This window comes from Pongo pygmaeus, chromosome 5 (assembly GCF_028885625.2).
Source record: "Pongo pygmaeus isolate AG05252 chromosome 5, NHGRI_mPonPyg2-v2.0_pri, whole genome shotgun sequence".
Lineage (NCBI taxonomy): Eukaryota > Metazoa > Chordata > Mammalia > Primates > Hominidae > Pongo > Pongo pygmaeus.
In genome coordinates, this window is record NC_072378.2 from 63,422,991 (window position 1) to 63,436,847 (window position 13,857).

At 34.6% G+C, this 13,857-nt stretch overlaps 1 protein-coding gene across 1 annotated transcript in view; it reads right to left on the reverse strand.

The window, feature by feature from the left end:
• LOC129037898 (protein eyes shut homolog) overlaps window positions 1-10,699 on the reverse strand; it is a 518,317-nt gene extending 507,618 nt beyond the window's left edge. Inside the window, exon 1 of the mRNA XM_063666297.1 lies at window positions 10,561-10,699. The gene's annotated coding sequence lies outside the window, so the exon portion shown is untranslated. The remainder of the gene's footprint in view (window positions 1-10,560) is intronic.
• Window positions 10,700-13,857: the final 3,158 nt, after the last annotated feature.

The window sequence follows — 13,857 nt, forward strand, 5'->3', positions numbered from 1 at the left end:
TCAAAAGAAGACATTTATGTGGCCAACAAACATATGAAAAAAATGCTCTTAGGTATTTACTGATGGGACTTTAAAACTGTGTCCACACAAAATTGCACCTGAATGTTTATTGCAGGTTTTTCATAATCGCCCAAAACTCAAAGCAACTGAAGTGTCCCTTAGTAGGTGAATGGGTAAACAAACTGTGATGTACTAAGACAAGGAAAAATCATTTAGGGAAAAAATAAATGATCTATCCAGCTACAAAAAGACATGGAAGAAACATAAATATATATTGTTAATTGAGAGAAGCCAGTCTGAAAAGGCTATATACTATATAATCCCAACTATATGAGAGACTAGAAAAGGAAAAACTATAGAGGCAGTAAAAGAGACCAGTGGTTTTCAGGGGCTTACAGGGAAATGGGAAGATTTGAATGGGTAAAGCACAGGGGATATAACAGTGGCAAAATTATTCTGCATTATATTCTAATGGTGGACACGTGACATGATACATTTGTCAAAAGCTACAGAACTTTACAACATAGAGTGAACTCTAATATAAACTATCTACTTTAGTTAACAATAATATATTCATATTTATTCATCAGTTATAATAAATGTGTCACACTAATGCAAGTTGTTAATGAGAAGAAATTGTGTATGGGAGTTAGTGTATATATAACTCTGTAGTATGTGCTCAATAACAGTTAAAACATTTTTATAAAGTAAAAAATTCGAGTATTGCATACTAGCCTATGGTAAGTAAAGAAAATACCAAAAGAAAGGGTGCCAGTGTGTCATTCTGTCCTATCTCTTCCTCAGATCTGTTGGAAATGAGTGTTAGGCTCAGAGTTCATTATGGCTCAGAATTCCTGGAGGTATTTTGATGTGGAACAGGAGAGAAGCAGAAAAATGAGTGGATCCTGGTAAAGGCAATGGCTGTGAAGGTTAAGTTTCAGGGCTCTCAATTTGCAAGAAACTGTTTTATGGCTGCGAGCTTACATTAGTATTGATAATTTGTATTTTTTTAATACAAATTAAAACATTTTGAGGCCCACTCCCTCAAAATTATATAAACGTTAGTCCACACAAAACCTGGAAAGACCATATAAAAGAAAGTCTCCAAAGGCTTTGGAGTAGTGAGTACTTAGTCTATACTTCATTCATATAGGTCTTTTTTCTTTGTCCACTAATTGTATTTTTATAATAAATGTCTTATGGGACTGAAAGTGTCCAAATTGATCCATCTTCTTAGAAATTCACCAAACTCTGGAATTTTCTGGGGTCTGAAACATAAAAGCCAATGTGATTTGGCTTTTAATCATTAATCACATTATATGCTTCTTAAATAATAATTTAAAGTATTTTAGTATAGGTTTTGCCAGACGAAGGAGAGTTGACATATTAGTAGATAACTTTACAGAATTATCAATTCAAGTAAGGATAGGAAGTTATCTGAAACGAAGGATAGGCTGTTGTTTTACATCATTTTTTTTGTTTGCTTGTTTCCTTTTTATCCCAGTTTAATTAGAAACATTTCCTATTGTATTACAGAGAGACAGAAGGTCTATAAATACTAGTTAGATATTTTTATGAGCTTTTCTACTTCAAATGAATCATATGTGGGGAAAAATAGTGAGCTATTATTCAACATGTTGGGGCTAATGGAGCTTTAAATAAAATGGAGCCTTAGAAATGAAATGTTTCTAAACTCAAAGGAATGTTTTATCTTTACCAAGGAAAATATTTCCCCACACAGGAGTAGAATTATCAGTGTGCACCTTTGCTGCCTGAGAGTGCCATATAACAATGTCTTAACCATTAAAATTAATGACCTGGAATATAAGAGGCCTAAATAGCCCTATTACGTTGAAAAAAATTCTGTCAATTCTCAAAAAGAGTGAAATAGATGTTACACCGATCTAAAAGATACGCTTCATGGAACAAAAAATTGTGAAACTACAGAGAATCCAAAAGGTTTTTAAAGTATTTTTAATTGAAAAACTTCTGCATCTCAGAAGATGGCTTTACAGCAACTTTAAAGTAACAGAAATGTATTTAATTTAAGGATATATTTTTGCTGGTGAATATTAATCATGTTTACCTAGACAAATGGTTATCAACTAGGAGTGATTTTGTTCCCCAGGGAGCATTTGACAATATCTGGAAATATTTTTGGTCACCACAACTAGGAAGTGGTATGACTGTCATCCAAGTGAGTGCAGGTTAGTGAACATGCTGCAACACACAGGACAGACCCTACAAAACATGTCAACAGTGCCAAGCTTGAAAAGCTCTGAGTGAGACAAACTGCTGCAAATAAATATCAAGTTTGTACTATCAAGGTTTGGGGTACCCCAAGAAGTAGCAATGGTTATGGATTCCCTACTCATTTCTTCTGCTATAACCTTAGGGGTCTTGGCAGACTGCTGTCAATGTGAGGGTTGGGTCTGCTCCATGTGCTTTCCTTTGTTGGGTTTCTTTCATACCATGAACTGCTCAGATCACTCCCTGGAGAGGGAGACCAAACTCAAGTTGGCCTTCAAAATCCCATTCCCAGTTATTTTCTGAGAAGCATCTCTAAAATCATGCTGTAGGAGGATGAAGAAAGATATGTTCTCTCTCCTTAGACTCTACCCATCACCACTGAACCAAAGACTTTCATGTTGTATGAAATTTCTTGTTTATTTTTTAGAAAAAAACGAAGCAAGAAACAATTATTTTTTACTTTAACAATAACTAAAACTTATTTCAGAAAATAAGTTATGTGCAAGTTGGCAATATTCTTCATTCAAGTGTGAAATTGGATTAGGCCTGCATGAAGAATCATAGATAATCGAAAACAGTATCGACAGAGTTTGTAATGGGTTGAATTTGTGGCCCATCAAAATGTATATATCTACCTGGAACCAGAAAATGTAATCTTATTTGGAAAAAGGACCTTTGCAGATGTAATTAACATAGAACCTTGAGACAGGATCATCCTCCATGAGAGTAGGCCCTAAGTCCAATAAGTATCCTTTGAAGAGGAAAGAGAAGGGGAAAGGATATATGAGGAAGGGTGATGTGAAGATGAAGGCAGAGATTAGAGTTATTTAGCCCAAAGTCAAGGAATGCTTTGGAGTCACCAGTAGCTGGAAAAGGCAAGGAAGGATTCTCCTATGCATTTCTTTGGAGAAAGTGTGGGCATGACAACACTTTAAGTTCAGACTTCTAGTCTCCACATTGTGAGAAAACAAATTTGTTGCTTTCAAGTAACTCAGTTATGGTAATTTGTTACAGTAGCCCTTGGATACTAATACAGAGTCAAAGACCTGAGAGATATAAGGTGGCAGGACAAGAGTTTCCTCTATGTCCAGGAAGCCCTGAAGGTAGAGGAGTAATATGTCTGATAATTCCAGGTCATTTGAGAGATTGACTACAAAGCAGAAATGAGTGTCAAAATGTGCCAGATGTCTGCTGTGAAGGGTAGCAATCCATGACTGGAAGCCAGTTCATGAACAGAGTAGCCAATGGACTCAGTGTCTGAAAGGGCTTGATTTCAACATTAAATGAAGCTAAAGAGGTCCCAAGTGGTGGGCAAGGCTTGGCAGTAGTAATGCTCTCTGTTTGGTGGTGGGCATTACTGTAAATCTGAGAATCAGTCCCTTGGGTGCAGAGTGAGGACATATAGAAGAGTGTAAGGGCATCTGAGTGAGCCAGCCTGCAGGTCAAGGGAAGCTTTTGTTCTTGGAGAATTATCTGGGTCCCCTAAAGCACAGATCCACTAGGCTAATTGGAAGGCAATGTAGCTCATGCATGCATGGCTTCTATGGGATCATGCCAAAACTTCTGCCTCTGGCCGCGTTTTTCTGTATGTTTTAAGATTGAATGTGTTACAATGACAGCTAATGGGAGACGGAAAAAGAAAAGGAGGGACATTAAAAATAAAAAGATTGTATGTTAAAAATACAGAGTAAGAGGATAAAACAATTACAGAACTATACCAATAACTATAGTAAATATATTTGACTTGTTTCAGGTCTAGAGCAATACCTGACTCATAGTAGACACTCCATAAATTATTACTGAGTTGATGAGTAAATTTATGTATGAATGAACAAGTACTCTGAGGGAGAACAGAAAAAATAAAAATTGTATTCAGTTATTTAATCAACAAATTCTATACTGAAGCCATAGTGCCAATAATTACAACTATCATTTCTTTCTTAAAATATGTTAGTATCCAATATAAATTTTATGCCTTCCAAGGTTCTTATCTTTCTACGTTAAGAGTTAAATCACATTTGACTATATAGAAAATAAACTATTTCAGGCTAAAATACCTGGCATTAAATATTTAGGTACATTAAATAAACTATAGCATGTAATTAAAAGGGGTTAATATGGAGAATAATTTATTTCTGTCTTCTGGAAACATATGTATTGATGTGTCAGTTATTCTTTCTAAGACTTTTATGTTGACATTGCAGGTCGTTGCTTCAAAGCAATGTTCTTCAAATATTTGATTTTATTTTAAAAGCAAAAGCACTCACAATCACTTTGAAAGAAGATCTGGCAGTTTCTCATAAAGTTAAGTGTAAACCTACCCTATGCAATTTCACTGTTGGGAATTTACCCAAGAAAAATGAAAATATATGTTCCCCAAAAGACTTTTCCAGAAATGTCATAGCATCTTTTTTTCATTGCAGCAAAATACAGGATACCGGAAGTAGTCAAGGTGTCCATCATTAGGAAGGGGAAATATACAATGAAATATTACTCAGAAATACAAAGTAATGAACTACTGGTACACTAAAAAAATGGATGAATCTCAAAAACATGCTGCAAGACTTGCATAGTAGTACATACACACTATATAGTAGTTTCATTTATATGAAGCTCAAGAACAAGTTAAACTAACATAGAAAATAACAGCAAACAGTGGATGCTTCTGGAAGTTCTTGGGAAGGGATTCATTATGAACAAGCACAAGAAAAGTTTCTGGAATCATGTTTTAATATCTAATAGGGATTTGTATTAAGTGCATGCATTTGTTGAAATTCATCTAATGGTACATCAAAGAATTGAATATTTCATTCTTCTGAATTTTACCTCAAAAGAAAGAAACGATTTGCAAGCAAATATTGAGCTCCATTAATATGCACGCTACAGTGTTTAGGAGTGTAGTGGACTGAAACTTGCAGCTTTGAAATGTATCAAAAAATGCACCGATGGATTGATAGAGGGATGGGTAGATATGTAATGAAATACTTCTGGTAAATTGTTAACAATAGAATTTAAGTGGTGGTAATACAGTTATAAGGATTCTTTCAGCTCTTCTGTAGTTTGAAATTGTCATAAAGTGTAGAGAAAAAATTGAAAGCCCTTTTCATAGCTCATGCTTCCAATTTCTAATTAACATTCACAGAGGGATTGCTTAAAATCGTTTAAAAACATTGTATTTCCATAGAAACCAAAAAAATTTGCATAATTCTATTTCTTTACAAACTTTTATTCAATTTAGTTTGTCTGTTTATTAAGATCAGTCATATTTGTACTATTCCTTTGTGTTTTCCAGTTTTTAAATTATAATTGGGTGATGCACTTTGATCTTTATAATCATGGTTAATTTTATACATGCACACGACATTACAATTTCTTGGTATAGTTGATTCATTAGCCTGATGATAATGACCTGATGGATTTGAATTTGAGCACTTCCTTGAGGTCACTGAAGGCAGTTTATGTAGAAGCAGAATGAAACGGTAAATTTGCAGCTAGTTGAAGTTTTATGTTTTAAAATTTCACTAACCAGAACACATAATCTAGATTTGCAGATTAATTCTTCTTTTTATAATGAGAATAATTATGTGCAGACATACAGTTTTGTTCAGGATATTTTCTGAAGTAATTTAGCATTGACCCAATCTCTAAATAAACCAGGTACCAGGATATCCTGCTATTTCTTAGGATGATTTACAGGCACCCCTTGATGGTGAAACGTTGAAGATCACCATGTCAAAATCCCATGTTATCATCAACACTTTGTGGTATTTGTGAAAGGCTTTCAAAGGGAATAGGCATGCATACACACACACACATACACATACACACACACACATATATATATATAGAGAGAGAGAGAGAGAGAAAGAAATTCACTGTTAGTCAATACAAACCTGCAAGTGGCCTTACCAGTTGCTTACTCAAAGTATACTCTATTTTTTAGAGAAAGTATCTCATTAGTAGGCATTTTACTTGTTATTTGTTCAGAAATTTTAGTGAATGCATCAGGTTTTTAATTTGAAGGAATAATTGGTATATGCATCTTCCCCTGCCCAAAATAATCTACTTGGTAAGACTCAAGTTTTAAAAAGGAACACACATGAAAAATAATTTGATTAAGAATTTATCTTCTTGAAAGAAACTAAAAATTATAAAAATAAGTTTATTCTATTTTATATTTAATGTGTAGATTTTATAAATTAGAACGCTATACTAGTTATTGGTATAATTCTTCTTAAAATTAGTCTAATAGCACAATATAGCAGTATTTACACCACATTTGACTGTTCACGTTTTGTTCCAGAGACATTTTTGTGAAAAAATATTAGAGGACTTCACTGGTTTTCCCAAGGGCCTCTCTTATTATTTTGTTATTCAAATAACTTTCTGAAACATCTTTTCTGTCATAAAACTTATTTTTGATTCTCCAATTTCAACTAATTGTTATGTGGTTTAAAGTTGCTAGATTATCGGTCAGTGGCTTTTAATGTAATAATTGGCTTTATGAAATTCTGTGACTTTTGTCATATTTGCAACTTGAGAATTGATTTGCTTGTCATGAGTTTTATGATATGTGAAAATCATAAAGACTACAACATCAAAAGATGGGACCTGGATTGATCATGATAACCATATGCTAAGCGAGGATGAATGAGAGGGCTGTTGTGTTACTGATGCATGTTTCACACTGTGACAGGCTTAACTGTCTTACCCTATATTGATTGTGGGAACTCACATTATAGAGCACTTGAACAATGAAGACTTAGAAGAAAGATTTTTTGATATGTATTTGCTATATAGTTTGAATGTTTCCTCCAAAAAACATGTTAAATTTTTTTTTTAAGTAAGTTCAGGGGTATATGTATAGGTTTGTTACATACATATATTTGCATCATGGGAGTTTGTTGTACAGATTATTTCATCACCCAGGTATTGAGCCTAATACCCATTAGTTATTTTTCCTGATCCTCTCCTTCCTCCCACCTTCCACTCCGTAATAGGCCCCAGTGCGTATTGTTCTCCTCTATGTGTCCATGTGTCCTCATAATTTAGCTCCCAATTATAAGTGATGACATGCAGTATTTGATTTTCTGTGTGTGTGTATTAGTGATCATGTTGAAATTTAATTGCCAATGTATGGTACTGGAAGATGGGGCCTTTAAGAGGGTGTTAGACCTCATGAGTAGATTAATGCTATTATCCTGGGAGTGGGCTAATTTATGGGAGTGAGCTCCTGATAATTAACCTGCTCCCAAGTTCGGTCCCCATTTTGTCTCTATCTTGTGTGCTGCTCTTCCACCATGGGATAACGTAACACAAAGGCCCTCAGCAGACATGGTCCCTCAATCTTGGCCTTCCAAGACTCCAGAACTAGGAGCCCAATAAATCTCTTTTCTTTATAAAGTACCCAGTCTGCAGTATTCTGTTATAGCAGCAGAAAACAGACTAAGAGAGTAGTACTATTAAATATAAAGAACTTCACTGATGATAGCTTGTTATAATAGGGAAAGTTTACATACTAGCTAATGCATTATCTCAGTCTTAATTATCTGAAGGAGACTGCATGAAGTTTGGGGGAGTGAAAGATGATGTGAGAAGGTAAGGGGAGAAAATGGGCTCTTTTTACAAAATAGAATTCATCAAGGTTTTCTTCATATGTCAGGTTTATACCAACTTTTTTTTTTTTTGAGGGAATCTCTGTCACCCAGGCTGGAGTGCAGTGGTGCGACCTCGGATCACTGCAACCTCCGCCTCCCAAGTTCAAGCAATTCTCCTGCCTCAGCCTCCCAAGTACCTGGGATTACAGGCGTGTGCCACCACACCTGGCTAATTTTTGTATTTTTTAGTAGAGACAGGGTTTCACCATATTGGCCAGGCTGGTCTCGAACTCCTGACCTCATGTGATCTGCTTGCCTTGACCTCCCAAATTGCTGGGATTACAGGCTTGAGCCACCGTGCCCAGTCAGGTTTATGCCAACTTTCAGATATTGTTTATATAGCTGATGCAAGCATGTGCAGATCTCAAAATTTTTCTGTCATTCTTCTGATCTAAATATATGTGAACAGTGGAGTACTATGGGGTAAAGACCCATTATTAAAATAATTTATTCTCAGCTAGCTTATCTTGTGATGTGAAGGATGGCGATTTCACTGCAGCATTATCACTCACGTGTTCCACAAAATCATCTCTGTGAGAATTCTGTGTCATTCCTGTGTGTGGGGATTATATAACCAGTATTTATAGTAGGAAGCTTTTCTGTCTGATTTCCTCCAATATTGGTTGTAATATTATGCAGCCTTTTAAAGCCATTTATGTATTTTTGGATTATCCTAAAGCCATTTGTAGAATATTAAATATGTATTTTATTACATTGTTACACAGCTAAAAGAGCACATTATACTTTAGAGACAGTAAATATTAGTACATGAAATCAAACTGTCTTTAGTATCTCTTCTCTTATTAAAATATCAGACTTTTCAGGCTATTCTCTGGGAGGGTTAGCCACAGAAAAGAAACAAAATAATGGTATATTACAGTAAATTTACATGGCTATTCAAATAAAGGTTTAGAACCTAGATTACCTGAGGTAAACTTTAAGGCCAAAATTACAAAAATGTAAATATTTTAGAAATCCAAAATTAATGATTATGGTGTGTGATAGTATTTTGGGTTACAAGTATATTTATGCTTAGTTTCTCTTAAAGAGCTATTTTAATAAAGTTTTGAATGTAAGTATATTGTTAATTTAATTAAGATATTATATTTGTGACCATAATTATGAGGAAAAAAGCAAGGACAGTAGAAGTAACTGCAAATATTAAATCAAAACTGGAGAAAGATTCTGTTTCTATGTGCATATTCCACTGTAATTGCTCAGTTAAACCTTCAATAAATGTTTTTGAATAAATAAAAGCATGACTAAATTGATTAATAGATACTAATGTTCTCTTGCAAGGAAATGACTAGGCCTCTTCAGAGTTTAATTTTTTTCTACTATGTTATTTCTTCTTCATTGTACCATATGTATTTTGCATTGACATTTCAGCATTAAGGGAATATTTTTACTATCTAAAAATAATGAGCTAGTAAACCAAGCAAATACCAAGGAAATGAAATTGTGCTTAACAACTGCCATATCAATTTTCACTTTAAAAGCCACTCCATAAGGTGATATTTCTTAAATTTTTAAAATTATAAATCCAAGTGATAGATACAGTAGTTTGAGTAAATCTATCACTCCTCTATAATACATATTTTTCCTAGCAATAATTATGCTATATGAATAGCACAAGGTTAATATTTCAAAGAGAGCATAATTCATATGATATCATACCGGTCATTTCTTGAGACTCTCTTTCTCTCTTTTCAGTCTTATTAATTCCTCCTCTCACAGATCCTGAAAACTGATTAAGCTGAAATATTTTGTCATAGTTGCATCTAAACATGGACTCAGTTTCTCATATCATAACTGAATATACAATTCTGAGTTCTTTAGATACTGTATATTCATATATCTGCATAATGGCCATGCAATCTTAAATACCATTTATGCTTTCCCTCCATTTGATTATCTTCCAGCAGGCTTTCTATTCTATTCTCGATTATATTCTTTCTGCAGTAACTTTTCAGGATCTCACTTCTACAAGGCTGTTTTTTAAATCAAGTATTTGTCCTTATTAGTCCCCTCCCTCTGCTTTTAGAACAGCTCTTGTTCTTAAATTTGAAAATCTTTACTAGTTTCTCTTTCTGCCTTTAGCTGCTGCCCTTGTTCTTTCTTTTCTGCTTAACCACTGTCTCAGCTTATTTTCAAATCACCTCCTGACAGTCTGCTTGTGGCTCTATTTTTTAATGGAAAGCCCAGTATCATTTCTATACTTTTATTTTTCTGGATCTTTGTATTTTACACAATGTCGTGTCATGAGCCCTGAACCTCTCTCTCTTTGACTTCCTTTATGGTATTTCTACTCTAGTTTATTGCTTGCCTGTTTAATAACTCCTTAATCTTCTGTCTCTTTATTTGTCCTTTTCCTCATGTAACGCTAAATTTTGGTGTTCCCTATGTGTAGGTTACAACTTACTTTCTACATATCCTAAACTTTAAGAATTTGATTAATGCTGCTCTGATTTATTTTCTTTCTTCCTTTCTGAATAAGCTAATTTATTTTTAAAAGACAGCTTCATATCACTACGGAAAATGGATACATTAGCATTTTCCAAAAATGGATGGTAACTATATTAGTTTGCTAGGGGCTGCCATAGCAAGTTATGTTACATAGACTGAGTAGCTAAAAAAATATTTATTTTCTCACAGTTTTGGAGGCTAGAAGTCCAAGATCAGGGTGTTGGCAGCTCTGGTTCTTTCTGAAGGCTCTCTCCTTGGCTTCCAGATAGCTGCCTTCTCGCTGTGTCCTCTCATGGTTTTCTCTGTGAGCCTGTATCCGTGGTGTCTCCTTTTGCGGCCAAATTCTCCTTTTTATAAGGACTATAGTCAGCTTGGATTAAGGCCCATACTAATAGCATCATTTTGACTTCATCACCTCTTTAAGGCCCTATCTCCAAATATAGTCACATTCTGAAGTACTGGGATTGCGTATTTCTACGCACAGATTGTGAGAGGAAATGACTCAAACCACAACAGAAACTTTAAAAATAATGGCAATGATTAAATTCAAGATTGATATTGCGTATTCTCAGTGGCGTCAATTTGACTAGATTAAGAAATACCTAGAGAGCTGGTAAAGTGTTATTTCTGGGTGTGTCTGTGAGGGTGTTTACAGAGGAGATTGGTGTGTGAATCAGTAGACGGGGTGGGGAAAATGTACCGTCAGTGTGGCTAGGCAACATCCAATTGGCTGAGGGCCTGCATATAACAAAAAAGCAGAAGAAGGGTGAATTCTCTCTCCCTACTGGAGCTGATACACCCTTCTTTGCCTGCCCTTGGACATCAGAACTTCAAGGCTCTCTAGCCTTTGGACTCTGAGCCTTGCACCAATGGCCTTCCAGGTTCTCAGGCCTTCAACCAATGACTGAGAGTTACAGAATCAACTTCCCTGGTTCTGAGTGTTTTGGACTTGGATTTGAACTGAGTGTCTTGGGGTCGTGAATGGCCTGTTATGAAACTTCTCAGCCTCCATAACTGCACGAACCCATGCCTCTAATAAATCTCCTCTGATCTATCTATCCATCTATCTTCTATTGGTCATGTCTTTCTGGAGAACTCTGACTAATGACATTACCCCAAGGTTCTAAATCTGAGATCGGCATTTATTTTTAATTGGCAAATGCAGACATTTTAGAGATACAACAACAAATGGAGACTTTAGGTAATCTGAAGGATCAAAAGACAGTTGATAGAAAAATAACTTCTTATTGGGTATTAAAATGTCAATAATATTGGTTCAAGCAGTGCTTAAAATCATTTCTCATACCATCAATGGGTAAAATTAAATTTGCTCTCAGATTTTGATGTGTCAGTCACTCAATCTCATGGAGTCTGTTTTCACCCTTATGTGGATGATATCTACCCTCTCTTTTCCTTGGCTGAAATTTTGCTAAATTAATCTAATTCATATATATATATTTTTTTTCATATATTAATCTAATTTAATTCATTTATATGCATATATATGAATTAAATTTAGCAAAATTTAATTCATACATAATTCATATATATGAATTAAAATAGATTAATATTTAAATTATATATGTTTATATATATATAATGTATCCATAGATATTTACAACCTTTTGTAATTTATAATATTTATAATATAAAACAGACATGATACTGTTTAACCTCCTCAAAAAGAATATAGTTTGGCCAGGTACAGTGGCTCACACCTGTAATCCCAGCACTTTCAGAGGCGGAGGCAGGCAGGTCACTTGTGATCAGGAGTTTGAGACCAGCTTGGCCAACATGGTAAAACCCCGTCTCTACTAAAAATATAAAAATTAGCCGGGCGTGGTGGCATGTGCCTGTAATCCCAGCTACTCAGGAGGCTGAGGCAGGAGAACCGCTTGAACCTGGGAGGCGGAGGTTGCAGTGAGCTAAGGTCGCGCCACTGCACTCTAGCCTGGGTGACAGAGTGGGACTCTGTCTCAAATAATAATAATAATTAATAATTTAAAAAATATAGCTTAAGAGAAGTAAAATATTGCGTTAAATTGTCGCTGTGTAATTTCTAATAATCTCATCTAGAGAGAAAATCTGGAAGTATATAATTACAAAAGTAGGACTACTCAAATAATTTACCGATTAGGTCAGATTTTTAAAAAGTCATGAATAAAAGATAGATGACAAGATATATAATTAACATAAATACAAATAAATTAATACAAAGAAAACAATAAGTCCCAAAAGGCAAAACACCAAGATAAATGACAAAATGCTAATTTTATAATGGGAAGAATTTAAATCTGATTATATATAAAATACATATATTAAAAATACACTTGTATATTTGCACATATATACACACATATACACTCATACATATATGATTTGGCTTCCACACCAAATCTAGCTCACAACCTGTTCGTGTACAATTTGTGAGATGAATTACTCTTTTTTTAACACCTTTATTATTTAAAAGTCAAAGAAAAACAGATGCTGGCGAGGTTGTAGAGAAAAAGGAACACTTATACGCTGTTGGTGGGAGTGTAAATTAGTTCAACCATGTGGAAGACAGTGTGACTATTTTTCAAAGACCTAAAGACAGAAATACCATTCAACCCAGCAATCCATTACTGGGTATATCCCCAAAAGAATATAAATGATTCTATTATAAAGGCACATGCATGCGTATGTTCATTGCAACACTATTCACAATAGCAAAGACATAGAATCAACCTAAATGCCCATGAGTGATGGACTGGATAAAGAAAATTTGGTACATAGACATCATGAAATACTATGTAGCCATAAAAAAGAATGAGATCATGTCCTTTGCAGGAACATGGTTGGGACTGGAGGTCATTATCTCTAGCAAACTAACACGGGAACAGGAAACAAAATATTGCATGTTTTCCCTTAAAAGTGGGGATACATAGAGTGGAACAACACACACTGGGGCCTATTGGAGGGTGCAGAGTGGGAGGAGGGAGAGGATCAGGAAAAATAACTAATGAGTATTAGGCTTAATACCTGTACAACAAACCCTCATGATGCAAGTTTACCTATGTAACAAACCTGCACATGTACCCCTGAACTTAAAAGTTAAAAAAAATTTCAACATAAGTTTTGAAGGGGACATTAAAACCATAGCAAATACATATAAAAAAAAACCTTTCTAAATCTTCATTGTTCAAGTGCTCTGTAATCTGAGTCATGAGCTTAACTGAAAAAGTCTCTGCTTTAGAGATAGATGAAAATGTATTTACTAGCAAAGCCTCTGAGAAGCCCCTGAAAATGCATAGTATTTCAAAACACAATGAATAGTTTGAGTTGGAACAGATCAGAATAGAAAATGCATCAGCATGATATGTATAAGACTGTATAAGCATTATATTTGTAAATTAATATAAAAATTATTACATTTATTAAATGTGATGAAAACCTCCATATATACACAATGAATAAACTTGCATGAGGGCCACAATTCCATTAA